The following is an 18,937-nucleotide window of genomic DNA, read 5'->3' on the forward strand; positions in this document are numbered from 1 at the left end:
CAAAGCTCACTTTAATGTGCAGATTCCTGGGTTATCCGAGGAGTGGGATATATCCCCTTCCCCTTGGAGACCTTGGGCAGGCGCCGTTCAGCACTGGGGAACAGACGGAATGGCACTTGTGGGAGTCTCCCAGGGCATTGAAGACCCCCCTCCCACCCAGAGGTGCATGCCCTTTGGGCAGGGTGGTATCCTGGCACAGCTAGTGCCACCCAGACAACCTGGCAATGACAGCTCGGCACTCTAGCACTGCAACCTGGATGCCAGCCTAGCACTGCCAAGGTGCCCAGATGATAGAGTGGGATCCTCACAGTGCGTTAGGGCTGGGGGAGGTGGGAAATCGGGGGTCAGTTCAGGGACATCAGAGATCGGGACACCATTTCTCGTTACACTGAAGAGTCCTGTGGAGCGGGGTTCCTCAGTGCACAGAACGGGACTATGTGCGGCCTCGGCCGCATGTTCCCTGTTGAGGCCTCCTATCGAACGTGATAGCCTTGTGTTTCTTGGCACTGCGAGCGGCGGGAAACATGTGGCTAAAAGAGCTCGCCAAGAGACAATGTTCCCATTTAGTTAAATCGCGCCCATAGAAAGCAATGAAGAGGATAGGAACAGACTTCAGGAGAGCATACTCAGACTGGTGAAATAAACCAACAGCAGATAAAATTTAGTGCAGAGACGTGTCAGATAATTTGTTTTGGTAGGAAGAATGAGGAAAATATGAACAAAGTGGAACAATTTTAAAGCAGTGGTGGGGCAGAGCTGTGGTGTTTGCGGAGGGGGGGGGGGGGAGGTGTGCAGCCTCAGCATAAAGCATAAAGGTCTACTGAGGTGTATACGGGAAGTGACAAGAAAGGCTGTTAAAAATCTAAGCGTTCTTTGGCTTTGTTAATTGAGGAATAGAGTACAACAGCAAGGATGCTACCCTAAACCTGAATAAAAGAGGAGTTAAACCTGGACAGCACTTTAGGAAAGATGCGGCAGGGACAAGGGGCTTCAGTTATGTGGAGGGACTGGAAGAAGCTGGAGCTGTCTCCTCAGAGCAGAGAAGGTGAACTGGAGATGGGATTGAGATATCCAAACAATGAGTGGGTTTGGTAGAGTAAATACAGGAAAGACCAGAAATTTAAATCGATTGGCAAAAGAAACAGGGCGAGATTCTCCCAGCCCTGGGCCAGGCCGGAGAATCCCCGCGAATGGGCCACGCCGCAGAGCGGCGAATCGGCAGCATTGGCGCCGGCATGGTTGGCGCGGCGACGTCGCTCTACGCGGCAGGCCCGCCGATTCTCTGGCCCGGATGGGCCGAGCGGCCGTAAGAAAAGAACCGAGTCCCACCGGCGCCGTTCTAACCTGCTCTGGGCCGCCGGGACCTTGGCGTGGAAGGGTCGGGTGGCGGCCTGTGGGGGGGGGGTGGGGGGGGGGGGGCGGGCGGTCCGACCCTGTGGGTGGCCTCCGATGAGGCCTGGCCCGCGATCGGGGCCCACCGATCGGTGGGCTGGCCTCTGTGGCTGGGGGCCACCTTTCCTACGCGCCGGCCCCTGTAGTCCTGCGCCATGTTGCGTCAGAGCCGTCGCGTTGAAGGACGCCACTGCGCATCCGCGCGTCACAGCGCATGTCCTCGTTGGTGCCGGCGCAACTGCGCATGCGCGGATCCCGCGGCGCACGGTTCACGCCAGGATCGGCAGCTGGAGCAGCGCGAACTGCTCCAGTGCTGTGCTGGCCCCCTGTAGGGGCCTGAATTAATCCTGGGAGTCGCCCGTTCACGCCATCGTAAAATGCGACGGCGTTTACGACAGCATGGACACGCTGTTGCGGGATTGGAGAATCCCGCCCCAGGAGTCAACAGGAGGAAACATTTTTTACGCAGGAAATTATTGAGACTCAGAATACAGTGCAGGAAATCCTTGCTTAATATCATTCTGCACAATGTTGCATTGCCTTAACATTACTCTCCAACGACCTGTATTGTTGATATTCTGTGCTAACTTCGCAGTAAGCCGGGACATTCCCACAAAACTCCCACTGTTCAACCTGCAAGAGCTGGCTCTTGGATGAGGTGGGGTGCATGTAATTTTGGGAGGGGGTTATGAAACTCTTACAGATTGTTTTGCATGTCGTCATTCCATATAACGTCATTAATTGGTTCCTGGGAAACATGATGTTAAGTGAGGATTCCTTAGATAGCACCTTCCAAACATATGACCATTGCCATTGAGAAGGACAAGGGCAGCAGGCACATGGGAACACCATCACCTGGAGGTTCCCTTCCAAGCCACTCACCACCCTGACTTGGAAATACGTCACTATTCCTTCACCGTCGCTGGGTCAAAATCCTGAAACACCCTCCCTAACTGCATTGTGGGTGTACCTACACTGCAGGGACTGCAGCACTTCAGAAAGGCAGCTCACCACCACCTTCTTAAGGGCAATTAGGGCTGGGCAATAAATGGTGGCCTGGCCAGAGGCACCCACTATCCTGCGAATGAACAAAACAATATCTTCCTGTACACAAAAGAAAACAGATTCAATAATGCCATTCAAAATAGAATTGGGGAAAGAGCAGGGAGTGGAATTAATCGACTCGCTAGGCCAAAGATCCAGCACAGGCAGAATGGGGTGAATGGCCTCCTTCTGTGCGGTAACATTTTATGATTATATCATTACCAATCTGAAAGCCGTACACACTTCTGCAGACTGACAACAGGTGGTGAGGATCAAGTTTCCAGCTATTTACACATGGGATAGATTTGTAAGTCCAACTGACAACCACTGCTGACGGCACTCAAAAGGAAAGGTCAATCGTAGATCTACAAAGAAGTCAATATTCTTAGAATCTAAGGGCAGGGGTGTCAACTTCACATGGGTTATAAAATGGACATCATCAGATCAAGTGCCCCACTTTCCATTTGCTGGCACTGTTTTACACCCTGCCAAAGTGGATCGCCCTCTTGTGGACTAATAATCAGAGGACTGGGTTTATAATCCAGTAGATTGCAAGTTCAAATCCCAACTGGCAGCTTCAGTATTTGAATTCATTCTAAACAACAAACCGGCACCAGCAAGAGAAAAGAGTCTGTCTCTTTGTAGAAAACCTGCTGCTTCACGAATACCCTTCATGGAATGAGACCTGCCGCCTGACCTTTAGGTTACTATTGTAGTTAACTCACAACTCACCTTCTGATGTGGTCCTATGGATGGGCAATAAATTCAAGCTCAGCTAGTGATGCCCCCATTCCAAGCATGAATAAAAGGAATTGTTTGTCAGCTTGAGGGGGAGGGAGGTGTTGGAGAAAGTGCATTTTCTAAACCTGGAGCGGGATTCTCCCGCACTTGGTGCGATGGCCCGACGCCGGCTCCAAGAGCAACGCGTACCACTGGCGTCGGACCACCCGGAAGTTGCGGAATCCTCCGCACTTCCGGGGGCTAGGCCGGAGGCGTTGGCGCCGCGCCAACAGGCGGCGAAGGGCCGCCGTGGTCCTGCGCATGCGCAGAACCGCTGCCGTGTTCTGCCGCAGGTGCAGGACCACTAGCATGTTCCTGCGCATGCGCAGGGGGTTCTTCTCCGCGCCGGCCATGGCGGAGCCCAACACAGGCTGGCGCGGAGGAAAAGAGTGCCCCCACGGCACAGGCATGCCCGCAGATCGGTGGGCCCTGTTCGTGGGACAGGCCACCGTGGGGGGCCCCACCTGGGGCCGGATCCCCCCGCACCCCTCCGAGGATCCTGCTAGACGGCCGGCAAGCCAGGTCCTGCCGTGATGGACCATTTCACGCCGACGGTACTGGCCGAAAACAGGCGGCCGCTCGGCCCATCGTGTCCGGAGAATTGCCGGAGGGGGGGTTGGGGACGCTGTCAACGGCCCCCAACCGGCGCGGCGTGGTCCCTGCCCCTGCCCGAAAACCGGCGCCGGAGAACTTGGCAGCCAGCGTCGGAGCGGCGGGGCTGGATTCAAGCCGCCCCCCCCGCGATTCTCCGACGCAGCAGGGGGGGTCGGAGAATCCCGCCCCTGCAGTTTGAAAAATATTACAATTATAGAGATTGGAATTATTTTCCATTGACATTGAGGGTTAATTTTATGAGGCATGTTGAGACCTCGATTTTAGGATAAAAGTTATTGTCCCGAGACTGCACTTGATGGCAGTGGGACCTGCTCGGCAATTTTACATCAGCGGCCTCCTAATTGCCCGCCTTTGTTGATGTAAGCCTACTTGTGACAATAAAAAGATTATTATTATTATTATTATGGACCAGGGCACGCTCGTGGTGTTGCAAATCTGAGGACTAGCAGTTCTGAAAACTCAGTAGCCCCACAAGGAGAGTTTGTTGCTGCTGAGGGATGTAGGGCCTACTGAGATAAGTGAAACATATATCACAGGACCGATAGTTGGAGGGAATACCCCATTGGGAAATTCATTGGACCCACGTGGGCTGCCCCGGCCCCCTTTTTGTTTCATTAAATCTTCCCTCCCAGGCTGTCACTGGGAGGCTGCTTCCATTTATCTGGTGGCCTTTCCATGGGAATGAAATGAAATGAAAATCGCTTATTGTCACAAGTAGGCCTCAAATGAAGTTACTGTGAAAAGCCCCTAGTCGCCACATTCCGGCGCCTGTTCGAGGAGGCAGGTACGGGTGGCCCCATGTGGTGGGGGTGGGATGGTTGGGGGGGGGGGGGGGGGGCACCATGCCAATGTGAAAACCAATGTCAAAATGGCAATGGGATTGTCATAGGCCTTTAGATGGAAGCAGGCTTCCCCCCTCTCTTGGGATCTGGTACAATCTGGTCGTTGAAACAAAATAGAAAACAAAATCAACTTTAAACTTTAACATGATCAACCCTGTTTAACAAAAGCCATTCCCATGTCCAATATCATGCCTATTCAGCATCAACAATGTTCATGTGGAGAATACAAATACGCTCACTGAGACACAATAAACACCTTAACACGACAGCTTGCACGCAATCAATCTCTGAACACACTAAAGCCTCGAAAGCGAAGATGTTAATGTAGTTCCTGCCTATGATATAGCAGACTTCATTCGACCCGAGAGTGTTTAAAATTGAACCTTCAAGTAAATTAGTGTTTGGTGAAAACACAAGCATGAAATTAGATAATAAAATAGAAAATAACCACAGTTCTTTCAAACCATGCGTAATACGAGCATAAGAATTTTCAACTGGGATTTTAGTGAATGGTCGCCGATTATCTGATTTCCTTCCCAGTCAACAGTAACCTATGGGGTTTTATGACATTATAATTCTCTGAACATTCCAGTAGAACAACAAACACAAACGTTAAGCAGAAGCAGCACCATTACAACACGAAGGAAAGTATAATGGTATTAGAAATGTAAACCATAAACGGCCGCCTAAGTTAGTATGATTTAATAAAGAAATTACGGCAGTGCTAAACTTTATCTCTTGTGCAATAGAAACAGGTCATGTCCATATGAATATAGTTTTGTGCATACTTGTAAAAGTAAAATGTTTAAGAATATGCCCACCATCTGTTGAGTGATGCAAGTCATAGCAAACAGCAGAATAAAACTGACAAAATCTAAGTGTTGGAATTACACAGCTGGGAATATAAAATTGTTTGTACCACAGCAGCTGTCCAGCAGGAAGTCAGGTTTACACTTTGAGCGCAAGGATGTTCTGAAAATAAGGGTCTGCCAAAACATTAATTTGCCTTTTCTCTCCACAAATACTGACTGGCCTGCAATGTATTCCTAGCACTCTGTACTTCTATGTCAGGTTTCCAGCAGATTATTTTCTTTGAGAAAGATGCGAGGCGCGTGCAGAGGTAGTAAGTGTCTTGGCAATGTTGCCAACCCGAAAAACAGATAGCATTTCAGATTTACGATGGACTCATCTAGATTTTATGGAATTCTTTATTTCCTGTGCCCATGTGTTTAGAACTAGATCTGGTGATCCACGAACAGCAGCACAATTTTACCACTTGTGTTTCCCCCCATGGCCAAACATGTTTATGATCATGGGAGTTCCAGCTTCCCTCTGAGTTTTGTTGAACACACCTCTGTGCTAAATATATTCTCTGGGTATTACAGATATAATGGGGGATTTTTAACATGTTGCCTGGTGAGATAGGGGGCGTCATTCTCCGCCGGCGGGAGTCTCCGTTTTGCCGGCGCCCGGGAGTTTCCCGACGGCGTGGGGCTGCCCCACAATGGGAAACCCCATTGACCGGCCGGCGTTACGGAGACTCCCGCCGGCCGGTCGGGGCAGAAATGTGGCGGGGCGGGGAGGAGAATTTCGCCCTAGGTGTGGGCAGGGGTTTAAATGGACAAAAGATACTGAACATACTGAAAACTCCAACCCACTGTCGTTCAGATTTTGCAGCGGCTGGACAAGGAGCGGGCAGCCAACTCGCTCCCAGGAGGTGGGTTGGAATTTTAAACATGTTAATGAGTCTGTAAGCCTCAAATTTAATCTGCCTTGCATGTTTAACTGTGGCCGACTGGTTACCTGGGCCTTGGGAAACCTGCAATTCTAGTGAGGCTAGGATAGCTTTGGGGAGAAGGCAAGTTCGTTCACAGCAGTCCCTGTGGACCAAGAGAAGCAGGTGCACTTCTTCCTGGCCCTGTAAGTTCCCCTAAACCTCATACAAACCAGGAACTTCACAGCACATGGAGAATCGAGACTGTGGGGTTCCCCGTGTGCTATTGGATCGGCGATCTGGATTCTCCTGCCCTGCCCACTGGAAGAACGCCACAGGGTGAGCCGCGTAGAATGGAGAACTCCATTGACCTTGGGCGGGATTCTCCGGCTTCCGGGCGGACTCGGTCGGAGAAACTCGCCCTCCATCTCTGAACACGGTCAGGAAGTAAAAATTGTCTCCTAATATGTCACATGGCCTTTCAGTTTGTCAATGTACATTTCATATAAATAATAATAATCAATGATAATCTTTATTAGTGTCACAAGTAGGTTTCCATTAACACTCCAATGAAGTTACTGTGAAAATCCCCTAGTCGCCAGACTCCGGCGCCTGTTTGGGTACACTGAGGGAGAATTCAGAATGTCCAATTCACCTAACAATCACGGGCGTCATTCTCCGACCCCCCGCCGGGTCGGAGAATGGCCGTAGGCCACCGTGAATCCCGCCCCCGTTGAAGTCTCCGGTACCGGAGATTGGGCGGGGGCGGGAATCGGGCCGCGCCGGTTGGCGGGACCCCCCGCTGGATTCTCCGGCCCGGATGGGCCGAAGTCCCGCCCAGAAATTGCCTGTCCCACCGACGTAAATCAAACCTGGTGTTTACCGGCGGGACCAGGCGGCGTGGGCGGGCTCCGGGGTCCTGGGGGGGGGGGGGCGCGGGACGATCTGACCCGGGGGGTGCCCCCACGGTGGCCTGGCCCGCGATCGGGGCCCACCGATCCGCGGGCGGGCCTGTGCCGTGGGGCACTCTTTCCCTTCCGCCTCCGCTACGGCCTCCACCATGGCGGAGGCGGAAGAGACTCTCCCTACTGCGCATGCGCGGGAAACTGACAGCGGCCGCTGACGCTCCCGCGCATGCGCCGGGAAACTGTCAGCGGCCGCTGACGCTCCCGCGCATGCGCCGCATTTCCGCGCCAGCTGGCGGGGCAACAAACGCCATTTCCGCCAGCTGGCGGGGCGGAAATCCCTCCGGCGTCGGCCTAGCCCCTCAATGTTGGGGCTAGGCCGCCAAAGATGCAGAGCATTCCGCACTTTTGGGCCGGCGCGATGCCCGTCTGATTGGCGCCGTGTTTGGCGCCAGTCGGCGGACATCGCGCCGTTGAGGGAGAATTTCGCCCCACGTCTTTCGGAACTTGTGGGAGGAAACCCACACAGACGCGGGGAGAACTTTCAGACTCCGCACAGCCAGTGAGCCAAGTTGGGAATCGAACCCGGGCCGCTGCTGCTGTGAAGCAACAATGCTAACCACTGTGCTACCATGCTACGGCCATGAATATTGTGGATATTTTGCGACAGAAGAGAGGCAGTAAAACTGGTATAAATATTTAAAGTTATGGCAGGAAATGTTTTTAAAAATGAAGTAAAATAATGCACAGTTCCCACTCTCCTGTTCAAAGATTTAGAGATGTCCAATTTGGTTAATTTTTCATGTTCAGCGAATGATCTCTTGACCCTGTGCTAATCTTATTAACAAATCAACATTTTTTCTAAACCTGCTCACAATTTGTAACCATAATCAATTAACATCAGGCTGTCAACTCTACTGCGCTCCCTGGAGATTAAAGGTTCAGTGTACACTCAAAACGAACGCCTGTATTATTGTTTTAGCAGAGGTCACCAATGTGCAGCAATTTTTAAAAAAACAATCCATGACTGACCAAACAAGTGATTGAGTATCAAGTTGATTAGATTCAGCTGCGTTTGCCAGTTGTGAAATTTAAAAACAAATTGTTTGACACTGATGCGCAATCAATTACTCTCAAGACAAGGTGATTCATAACTGAAGGCTTTAATCTGCTAGAACTCTTCCCCAGCAGCTTTGATACAGAAAGTGAAGGCTGCTGTGATGGCATTGGTTCTTATACTCCGCCTCTCAGGGAGGAGCTATGTACATCAGCCAATGGTAGACTCCTGGGTCTAACCAATGGTCATCCACCTCTCAGGTACCGCAATACCTGGTATTACCACATTCACCCCTGTTAAAAAAGAGCCCGGCAGGGTGATGGCCAGCGTTAATAGTCGCCTTTCGCATGGTATAACCAGGTATGGAGGTACCGTGATGTCGTGGGCAATAACAAATTGTTCATAGTGCAGCAATCAGTCGATCGGGTGGCCTGGTTGTCCTTCTGGAGCACCTGGGCTTCGGCAGTGATTTTGATGGGGGTCCCGGCGGTTGCGACTCCGGGAGCATGATGTTGTCGTCCTAGGCATCTTTGTCACCCATAGGCGGCGCTGTTGGGGCAAAAGGTGGACAGGGGGGGAAGGCGCCTGTAGGGGGCGTCGGTGTGTGTTCGGGCTGAGGCAGGAGCGGCGGGAGTACTGACCCTCCAGTTAGGTGCTGTGGGGAGGGTGGGGGAAATGGTACGGGTGCGCGTGGAGTTCCGGCGGGTGCCAGGTCCCAAAGGGAGACTGTGTCTTGGCGGCCGTCAGGGAACACTACGTAGGCATACTGGGGGTTGGCGTGCAGCAGGTGGACCCTCTCGACCAATGGGTCCGACTGGTGCACCCTCACATGTTTCCGAAGCAGGATGGGTCCGGGTGTCGCTAGCCATGTTGGGAGCGAGGTCCCGGAGGAGGATTTCCTGGGGAAAACAAGGAGACGTTCGTGAGGTGTCTGATTCGTGGTTTAACAGAGCAGTGACCAGATGGAGTGGAGGGCTACCGGGAGGACTTCCTGCCAGCGGGAGACTGGGAGATTCCTGGGCTGTAGGGCCAGCAGGATGGTCTTCCAGACCATTCTGTTCTCCCTCTCTACCTGCCCGTTTCCCCGGGGGTTGTAACTTGTCGTCCTGCTCGAGGCGATGCCCTTGCTGAGCAGGAATTGACGCAGTTCGTCACTCATAAAGGAGGACCCCCTATCACTGTGTATATATGCGGGGAAACCGAACAGTGTAAAGATACCCTGGAGGGCCTTGATGACGGTGGTTGTGGTCATGTCTGGGCAGGGGATGGTGAATGGGAACCAGGAGTACTCGTCAATCACATTAAGGTAGTATGTGTTGCAGTCGGTGGAGGGGAGGGGGCCTTTGAAATCCATGCTGAGGCGTTCAAAGGGATGGGAAGCCTTTATCAGGTGTGCCCTCTCTGGCCGGTAGAAGTGCGGTTTGCACTCCGCGCAGATTTGGCAGTCCCTGGTGACGGTCCTGACCTCCTCGATGGAGTAGGGCAGGTTGCGGGTCTTGATAAAATGAAAAAAACGAGTGACCCCGGGTGGCAGAGGTCCTCGTGGAGGGATCGGAGGCGGTCCACTTGTGCGGTGGCACAAGTGCCGTGGGACAGGGCATCAGGAGGCTCGTTCAGCTTCCCCGGACGAAACAAGATCTTGTAATTGTCGGTGCAGAGTTCTATCCTCCACCGCAAGATCTTGTCGTTCTTAATCTTGCCCCGCTGCGCATTATCGAACATGAAGGCAACCGACCGTTGGTCTGTGAGGAGAGTGAGTCTCCTGCCGGCCAGGTAATGCCTCCAGTGTCGCACAGCTTCTACTATGGCCTGGGCCCCCTTTTCGACGAGGAGTGGCGAATTTCGGAAGCATGGAGAGTGCGGGAGAAGAAAGCCACAGGCCTGCCCGCTTGGTTGAGGGTGGCGGCCAGAGCTACGTCGGACGCATCGCTCTCGACCTGGAAGGGGAGGGACTCGTCAATGGCGCGCATCGTGGCTTTTGCAATGTCTGCTTTGATGCGGCTGAAGGCCTCGCGGGCCTCCATCGACAGGGGGAAGGTTGTGGATTGGATCAGGGGTCGGGCCTTGTGTGCGTAATTGGGGACCCACTGTGCATAATAGCTGAAGAACCCGAGGCAGCGCTTTAGGGCCTTGGTGCAGTGAGGGAGGGGGAACTCCATGAGGGGGAGCATGTGCCCAGGGCCGGGAGCTATGACTCCACTTCGCACTACGTAGCCCAGAATGGCTAGACGGTCGGTGCTAAACACGCATTTATCCTTATTGTATGTCAGGTTAAGGATTTTCGCGGTCTGGAGAAATTTGCGGAGGTTGGTGTCATGGTCCGGCTGGTCATGGCCGCAGATGGTGACGATATCCAGATACAGGAACATTGCGCGTAAGCCGTACCGGTCAACCATTCAGTCCATCTCTCACTGGAAGACCGAGACCCCGTTCGTGACACCGAAGGGAACCCTTAAAAAGTGATAGAGCCACCCATCTGCTTCGAAGGCAGTGTACTGGCGGTCACCATTACGGAGGGGTAGCTGGTGGTAGGCAGACTTGAGATCCACCATGGAGAAAACCTTGTATTGCGCGATCCTGTTCACCAGGTCGGCTATACGGGGGAGAGGGTACGCATCCAGCTGCGTAAACCTGTTGATGGTCTGTCTGTAGTCAATGACCATCCTATGTTTCTCCCTGGTCTTTACCACCACTACTGAGCTCTCCAGGGACTGTTGCTCGCTTCGATGACCCCTTCCCTCAGCAGCCTTTGGACCTCCGACCTGATAAAGGTCCGTGCCTGGGCACTGTACCGCCTGCTCCTGGCGGCGACGGGTTTGCAATCCGGGGTGAGGTTCGCAAACAGGGAAGGCGGGTCGATCTTAAGGGTCGCGAGGCCGCAGACAGTAAGGGGATGTATAGGGCCGCCGAATTTAAAGGTCAGGCTTTGCAGATGGCACTGGAAATCCAGGTCAAGGAGTGTGGCTGCGCAGAGGTGCGGCAGGACATACAGGCGGAAATTGTGGAATTCCCTGCCGTGGACAGTGAGGTTCGCGAAGCAGAACCCCTTTATCTCCACCGCATGTGACCCGGAGGCCAGGGAGATCCTTTGATTTACGGGATGGGTGACAAGAGAACAGTGTCTTACCATGTCAGGGTGAACAAAGCTTTCCGTGCTCCCAGAGTCAATCAGGCATGACGTCTCGTGGTCGTTGATGGAGATCGTCGTTGTAGCTTTCGCAGGCGTCCGGGTGCGACTCTGGTCCAGAGTCACCGGGGCCAGCTGAAGTAATGGAGAGTTTTGGTCGGGCAGCATGTAGTCGGCTGTGCTGGGGGCCTGGGGTCCCATCCAAGATGGCGCCACCCATGGGTCGCACATGGTGTCCAGGGATGAAGAAGATTGCGGCGGCGAGGGACAAAATGGCGGCGCCTGCGGGTCGCACATGGCCTTGGGATAGGGGGGTGGCGGTGAGCGGTGGGCGGTTGAGGCCTGAAAGGGGGGTTGCCGATAGTCGCTGGAGACCGCGGCCACGGCGCGGGCCTGGCAGACCCCCACATAGTGGCCCTTCTTGCCGCACCCTTTGCAGGTGGCGGTGCGGGCCGGGTAGCACGGGCGGGGATGATTCGCCTGCCCGCAGAAGAGCAGCGGTGTCCGGCGGCGTTAGCGGGCCGCCTCGCCGCGCAGGCTTGCGGGGTCAGGGGAAAAGGTCTGAGGGGCTGCCGCTACTGGGTGCCACGCAGCCCAGGGGGCTGCCACGCAATCGGGAGCAAAGGACAGCGCGTTTTTATAGGCAACGTCCATGGACCCCGCCAGGCCCCGTGCCTCTGCAAGTCCCAGAGTGTCCATTTCTAGGAGCCTGCGGCGGATATCGGGGGAGGTCATACCTACCACGAAAGCATCCCTGATCAAAAGTTCCGTGTGGTCGTTCCCCGAAACTGGCGGGCAGCCACAGTTTCGGCCCAGCACCAGCAGCGCCCGGTAGAAGTCTTCCAACATTTCCTCGGGGCTTTGCCTCCTAGTCGCCAGCAGGTGACAAGCGTAGACCTGGTTCACAGGGCGGATATAATGTCCTTCTAGCAGCTCGATCGCGGCAGCATAATTCGCCGCCTCCTCGATAAGAGGATAGATCCCGGGCTGACCCGTGAGCGTAGGAGATGCATCTTTTTTCCTTCTGTGGGGGTGTCAGCGGCCATGTCGAGGTAGCCCTTAAAGCACGCCAGCCAATGTTTGAAAATAGCAGCAGAGTTGTCCGCGTGGAGGCTGAGCTGAAGGCACTCCGGTTTGATACGGAGATCCATCCTTTCAACTGAAGTTGTAGCAGATTAAATTGATGCGCAATCAATTACTCTCAAGACAAGATGATTCGTAACTGAAGGCTTTAATCTGCTAGAACTCTTCCCCAGCAGCTTTGATACAGAAAGTGACGGCTGCTGGGACAGCATCGGTTCTTATACTCCGCCTCTCAGGGCGGAGCTATGTACATCAGCCAATGGTAGACTCCTGGGTCTAACCAATGGTCATCCACCTCTCAGGTACCGCAATACCTGGTATTACCACAGACACCAAAGGATGTCCTCCAGATATCATTTTGTTACAAGAATCAGAATCTTCTCATTTGTCGGTTCTCTTACATATTTCTAATGTAAGGGCACTGATGGAAGCAAATCCAGAGAGAAAGGCAGATCATTGATAAAACAGAAGTAGAGGCAGGAAACAATCTCAAGTTTTCTCTTAAGGCCTGGGAACTATGGGCTTTGTTTTTTTTAAATTATATTGGACTCTTAGATTTTTACTGCTAATTTGGAATTGTATTCTATGATCATTTCCATTCTTCCATGAAAATCAGAACGCACTGCCTTTGTCGTGAGATCTTGTTTCAACCTCAAGACTTAAATTTTACTATGACTTGAAAATACCTCTTGCCAAAGGATCGCCATGCGAATCACGTCAATGCAATAATTCATTATTCGAATGTCAAAACACAAGCTATATCAGAGGAGTAATTTCTTGGCGCATGATGTGACATCTGTGCAGCTTTTATTTTCTTTGAAAATAGAAACACTGTCGAGATTTTGGGGATGGTTTAATTCTGTTTGGATTAAGTTTCTGTCATGAATTAGTGTCACGGGATACACCAACAGCCATGAATGTTCTCAATGTCCATGGTAATTATTCACTTTAATGGAAGTTGATGACTTGGGAAATATATATATTCGACTCATTTTACAATTGTCTTTATTCTTGTAACACAGAACCTTTTGCAACAACTTCCTGCTTTTGGTGGAGAGATCATTTTTAAAATTCTGCAGTCCGCCAATCTATCGGCGGGCGAGATTAGTCTGAAAGGATGAATCGACCCCGAGCTGACTCTGTCTTAACGAATGCCAAACATGATATGGGTGTCGAAAAGGGATATATTTCCAATGTCTGGAAACTGCTCTATTTCAAGGAGCTGGACGTATATTTATACCATGCTACATAGGGAGCTGGGAAATCACCAAAGCATCTCGTTTAATGCTGCAACAATGAACAATATTGTTGCCAAGTTATGACAGAATTCCAAATCAGGTCAAGATACAACATTTGTCACATCAATGACTTGACCATGTTCTTCCAGCATTATAAGGAATGTAGGACAAATCTGTAAAATGTAAATTCCATTTACCGGGTCCTTACACCGGACAATATGAGTCACCATTCCAGAGGAACATCAATGGCGCAACATTTGGTGTAAAGTGGAAGAACATGGACTCGTTCCCAAAAAGATTCACAGCAGCTATTTCTGAATCAGACAATGGCAGGTTGTTTTGTGATCAGAATTCTCCAAGAGACAGGAGACTATTGCGTGTTAAAAATAAAGTGAACAAATGTAGAAGGCTTGTGTTTCAAAGAAAGATCAATCTTTCTAAAGGGCTCCGATGGGGACAGCAGTAAATCCTGGAGAGTGACAGAGTGCTGTGAGGTGCAGGGAAGGGCAGGAAAACTTCTTCTTGCTCCAAGCAGAATGACTGCCAGAGGGACTTTTATACCTCTACCAAAATGAGAGGGCTGTTTAAGATGTGAGGCTCTTTGTAACCAAGTCCTCTTCTAATACACAAAATTAACTTGCTCCAATTGAAAAAAAACAGAATTCAAAACCGAAATGGGGTACCGTGACAAAGATTCAAGACAGAAATTTGTTGATCTCAACATATGTCAAAAAATCCTTTTGTGTACAATTTTCCCTCTGCTGCAAAGGTACATTTTATATTAATAGTAATGAAAATGCATGCACAGATGAAGCATATAAAAAAACTGATTGCATACTCTGCATGTGGGACTGAGGCCTTCGGTACAAGTCTGCAGAGGATACCGATTCCAAACGCAATTTCATATCAAAAAGCTTTTACTTTAAAGAGAATGCAAAATTGGTTTGAAAAAGCTTTTGGGATTTCTGCACATATGCAGTGTCTCACGGTTGTCTGAAATTGTGAACCAGAATCTCACTAAAGGGAATGATTAATTCTGGTTCTGGTCTAACTTGTACATTTCATAGAATTTACAGTGCAGAGGATGGCCATTTGAACATAGAACTGAATGAGATCATGATCACATGATTACATAAAGCATGGCCGGGATTCTCCGCTGGCATTATTCTCCATTATGCCGGTGCCCGGGGGTTTCCCGGCGGTGTGGGGCTGCCCCTCACTGGGAAACGCCATTAACCGGCCGGCGTAATGGAGAATCCCACCGTCCGGTCGCGGCAGAAATGTGGCGGGGCGGAGAATCCTGCCCGATCTGAAAAATCGCCGACTAAAATTATTTCGAGTTATTTGGAAAAGGCAAAAGGGAAACAAAATACATCAACCTGGTAGCATGTCAGTGAAAGTACCTGCAGTTAAAATTATGACTGGATTCCTTTGGTGGGATTTGATGATACACCATAGAAACTAGGGAGGGGACTGAAACCCACAGTTCCATACATAAACCTGAAGCCAGGAGGAAAATGTCTACTTCAGCCTATCACTCGCCTTCAAGCAAGCAAGTCACAGTAACATTGACGAGACTGGAGAGCAGCTGCTTGGACATTCTCCCAGATGGAAGGCAGGAGAAAAATGACTGAAGGATAGATTTCAAAAAGGGCTGTACTCTAGCTCCTCTGCTCCTCTTCCAGACCATTGAATATGTCAGAAAGAGAAGCCAGGTATTGTTGAAACAGAGGAGGCCGAGGGGTGATTTAATTGAGGTGTACACGATTATAAAGGCCCTAGAGTAGACGCGAAAGACCCGTTTCCTCTAGCAGAGTGGTCAACCACCGGGGGGAGAATTTAAGGTGATTGATAGAAGGATTAGAGGGGACATGAGGAAAAGGCTCTTCACACAGCGGGTGGTGGGTGTCTGGAGTTTGCACCCTGGTTTGGTGGTTTGAGGCAGGAACCATCAACTCATTTCAAAAATACCTGCCGCTGCACCGGAAGTGCTGCAATCTGCTGGAAGGTGGGATTAGATTGGATGGTTGGTCACTGTTTTGTTTTGTTTTGATACAATGGGCTAAATGGCTCTTTCTGTGAGGTAACCTTTCTGTGGTTTTATCTCGGTGTAGTTTTCTTGAATTAGGGAAGACAGTATGACATTACATACCACAAATACAATCCAACAATTTGTGATATAATTTTTCTTGGGATGGTGGTGGTAACCACAAGATTAGGATACTTGTTTGCATTTGTGGTTAATTTAAATATTTTCTGAATTCATCAGAACATCAGGGATTAGGACCAAAAGGTAATAGACTATGCCTAAAAGCATTTTAGTTGCAGGAATTCTTTGCTTTTCCTGTGAGAATTCCACGTGTAATATTTATCATAGAAATCATAGAATTTACAGTGCAGGAGGCCATTCGGCCCATCGTGTCTGCACCGGCCCTTGGAAAGAGCACCCTACTGAAGCCCACACCTCCACCCTATCTCCGGAACCCAGTAGCCCCACCTATCCTTTTTGGACACTAAGGGGCAATTTGGCATGGCCAATCCACCTAACCTGCATATCTTTGGACAGTGGGAGGAAACCGGAACACCCGGAGGAAATCACGCAGACACGGGGAGATCGTGCAGACTCCGCACAGACAGTGACCCATGCCGGGAATCAAACCTGGGACCCTAGAGCTGTGAAGCAACAGTACTAACCACTGTACTACCATGCCGCCCACAGATTTAATCCAAAACATTTTAGTAATAGGCATCGCCAGAATGTGAACTGTGCATCTTTATTCAAAAACAATCTCCAGACAACTGTAGAATCAGTTCAAGATAAATAATATAGAAATTCTGGGGTTATAATACATTTGTTAACCTAATATTAAATATGTCTCAATTAATTTATTGCAAACTAAGATAAAAGGTGGGTTCCACTCCCAACAGAGGTACAAATTGGGTCGCAAAATGCGAACTTATTTTGTGCTGCAAAAACATTTTTCCTGCCTTCCTGACCCTGGACCATTTTCAGCAGGTTGGGAAGGCCTTGAGCACGATACACACATGCACCTCTTTCACGATCAGTTCCTCATTATGAGGACCACAGGGAAACTAAACTTCCTCCTACACACGGTTTCCATATGCTTGGGCGGGTTTTATAAACTCTAAAAAAAACTAGGAATGCGTGTGACCACTGGAGGAAGCTTTCTGAGAGTGAAGAACATTTTGACACTTTCAAATGTCACTATTAAATGCTGTATTGCAATATAGATGTATTTTTAATGCAGTGATTCTCACAGGGATTCTTGTCTTGCAAAGGTAAATTGGATCCTTACTTTTTTTATGCTTCATCGGATGTGGGCATGGGGAAGATGGAGAGTAAGAGGGGTCAGATTCATGGGAGCCTTTAAGCAGTGTTGGGAGGTGGGGCTGCTGTGTTGGAGAACCAAGGCGGGCCTTAACACTGGCTGCCTCTGCACTCAGTCCCCACACACTCCATCACGACTCATAAAATGCACTTCGTAAAAAGACAGAAATCCTGGGTAAAAGGCACATTTGAGTTGGCCGTGCATTTTGGCTCCCCATGTCACCTCAAATCCCTCATACTTCCCAGATCCCTCATGCTCCCTCACTGCCAACCACCCACCCTTCATTCCATCTCTGGTCCCCATGGCACCCCAGATCCATTGGTACATCTGGCCACCTGAAAATTTAAAAAATTAAAATCACTTGTCACAATAATGGGCTTCAAATGAAGTTACTGTGAAAAGCCCCTAGTCGCCACATTCCAGCACCTGTTCGGGGAGGCTGGTAGGGGAATTGAACCCCCGCTTCTGGCCTTGCTCTGCTTTAGAAGCCAGCTGTTTAGCCTACTGTGCTAATCCAGCACCTCGGAGACCCCTCATCCTCCACAGGCACTCACTGGGGGACCAAAATGGAGACCAGGTGTTCACACCGTCGTGAACGCCGTCGCGATTCACGACGGTGCGAAACAGGCAAGGGGACGACCAATTCTGTCCCTCATAGGGGGCCAGCACGGCATTGGAGCGGTTCACGTCGCTCCAGCCTCCCTTCCTGGCGCCAAATAGGCACCGTGCCAACCCGCATATGCGCAGTTGGGCGTCACCAACCTGCGCATGCGCGGGGGACTTCTTCAGCACGCCGGCCCCTACACAACATGGCGTGGGGGTTCAGGGGCCAGCCGCGCAACAAAGTTGGCCCGGGGGGGGGGGAAAGAGGCCGGCCCGCGGATCGGTGGGCCCCGATGTCGGGCCATACCCCATCGGAGGCCCCACCGGTGAAGGAGCGCTTTTCCCCGCCCCACAGGCCACCCCCCGACCCTTCGTGCAGAGTTCCCGCCGGCAGCGACCAGGGGTGAATGGCACCAGCGGGACTCTGCTTTTTCCACGCGGCCGCTCGGCCCATCCGGGCCAGAGAATCGGCGCGCATCCAACGCACCGGCGCAAATGGTGCCGATTCTCCGCACCTCGGAGAATCGCGCGCCGGCGTCAGGCATCGTGGCGCGGTTGCGGCGATTCTCCGGCCCGCCGTGGGGCTCGGAGAATCGTGTCCATTAAGTATGAACCAAGCACCCGCCTCAGGAAACATGCAATATTAATGGGAGTTATTTTAAAATCAAAAATAAACTTCTACCAACCTAATAAAACCTGGAATGCAAACACAGTACCAAAAGAGTGCAGGGCAGGTTTCCCCAAGCCCACACAAGAATCTGGGCAAAAGGGTCTAGGCTCCACCACCCACTCTTTCAACCTTTGAAATTTTTTTGCATTTGTTTCTTTATAAAGGTTCTCCTGCATGGAGTTAATGCAACTTTTACTGAGGTCAGAATGCAGTAACTAAACCTAAACTATTTTAAGACAGTATTTTTTATTTGTCTTTCTGAACCAAATTCCTGACACAGTTAGTAAAAAGATTTCAGAGATCACTCAATGATAAGAATTCCCTTAGTCTCAGAGGTTTAAATTTGAGAGCTTGCGCTGTTGAGTTGCCAAAAAAGGGGTATGCAATGAGACGCCAGTCGGAATTTTAATGAGTCTCTGGATTTATACCCATATGTTCAGTGTGTGCCAAACCAAGAGGTGTGAAGAAGCCAGAGGTGGGAGTTAGCTGAAATCTACAAAGGCAATGTTCTTAATGG

The 18,937-nt window shown here is 50.8% G+C and overlaps 1 protein-coding gene across 1 annotated transcript in view; it reads right to left on the reverse strand.

Moving 5' to 3' along the window:
- The window catches only part of pik3r3b (phosphoinositide-3-kinase, regulatory subunit 3b (gamma)), a 755,907-nt gene that overhangs the window by 657,096 nt on the left and 79,874 nt on the right, over window positions 1-18,937 (reverse strand). The window lies entirely within an intron of this gene.

Source organism: Scyliorhinus torazame, chromosome 7 (assembly GCF_047496885.1).
Source record: "Scyliorhinus torazame isolate Kashiwa2021f chromosome 7, sScyTor2.1, whole genome shotgun sequence".
In the NCBI taxonomy this organism is placed as follows: domain Eukaryota; kingdom Metazoa; phylum Chordata; class Chondrichthyes; order Carcharhiniformes; family Scyliorhinidae; genus Scyliorhinus; species Scyliorhinus torazame.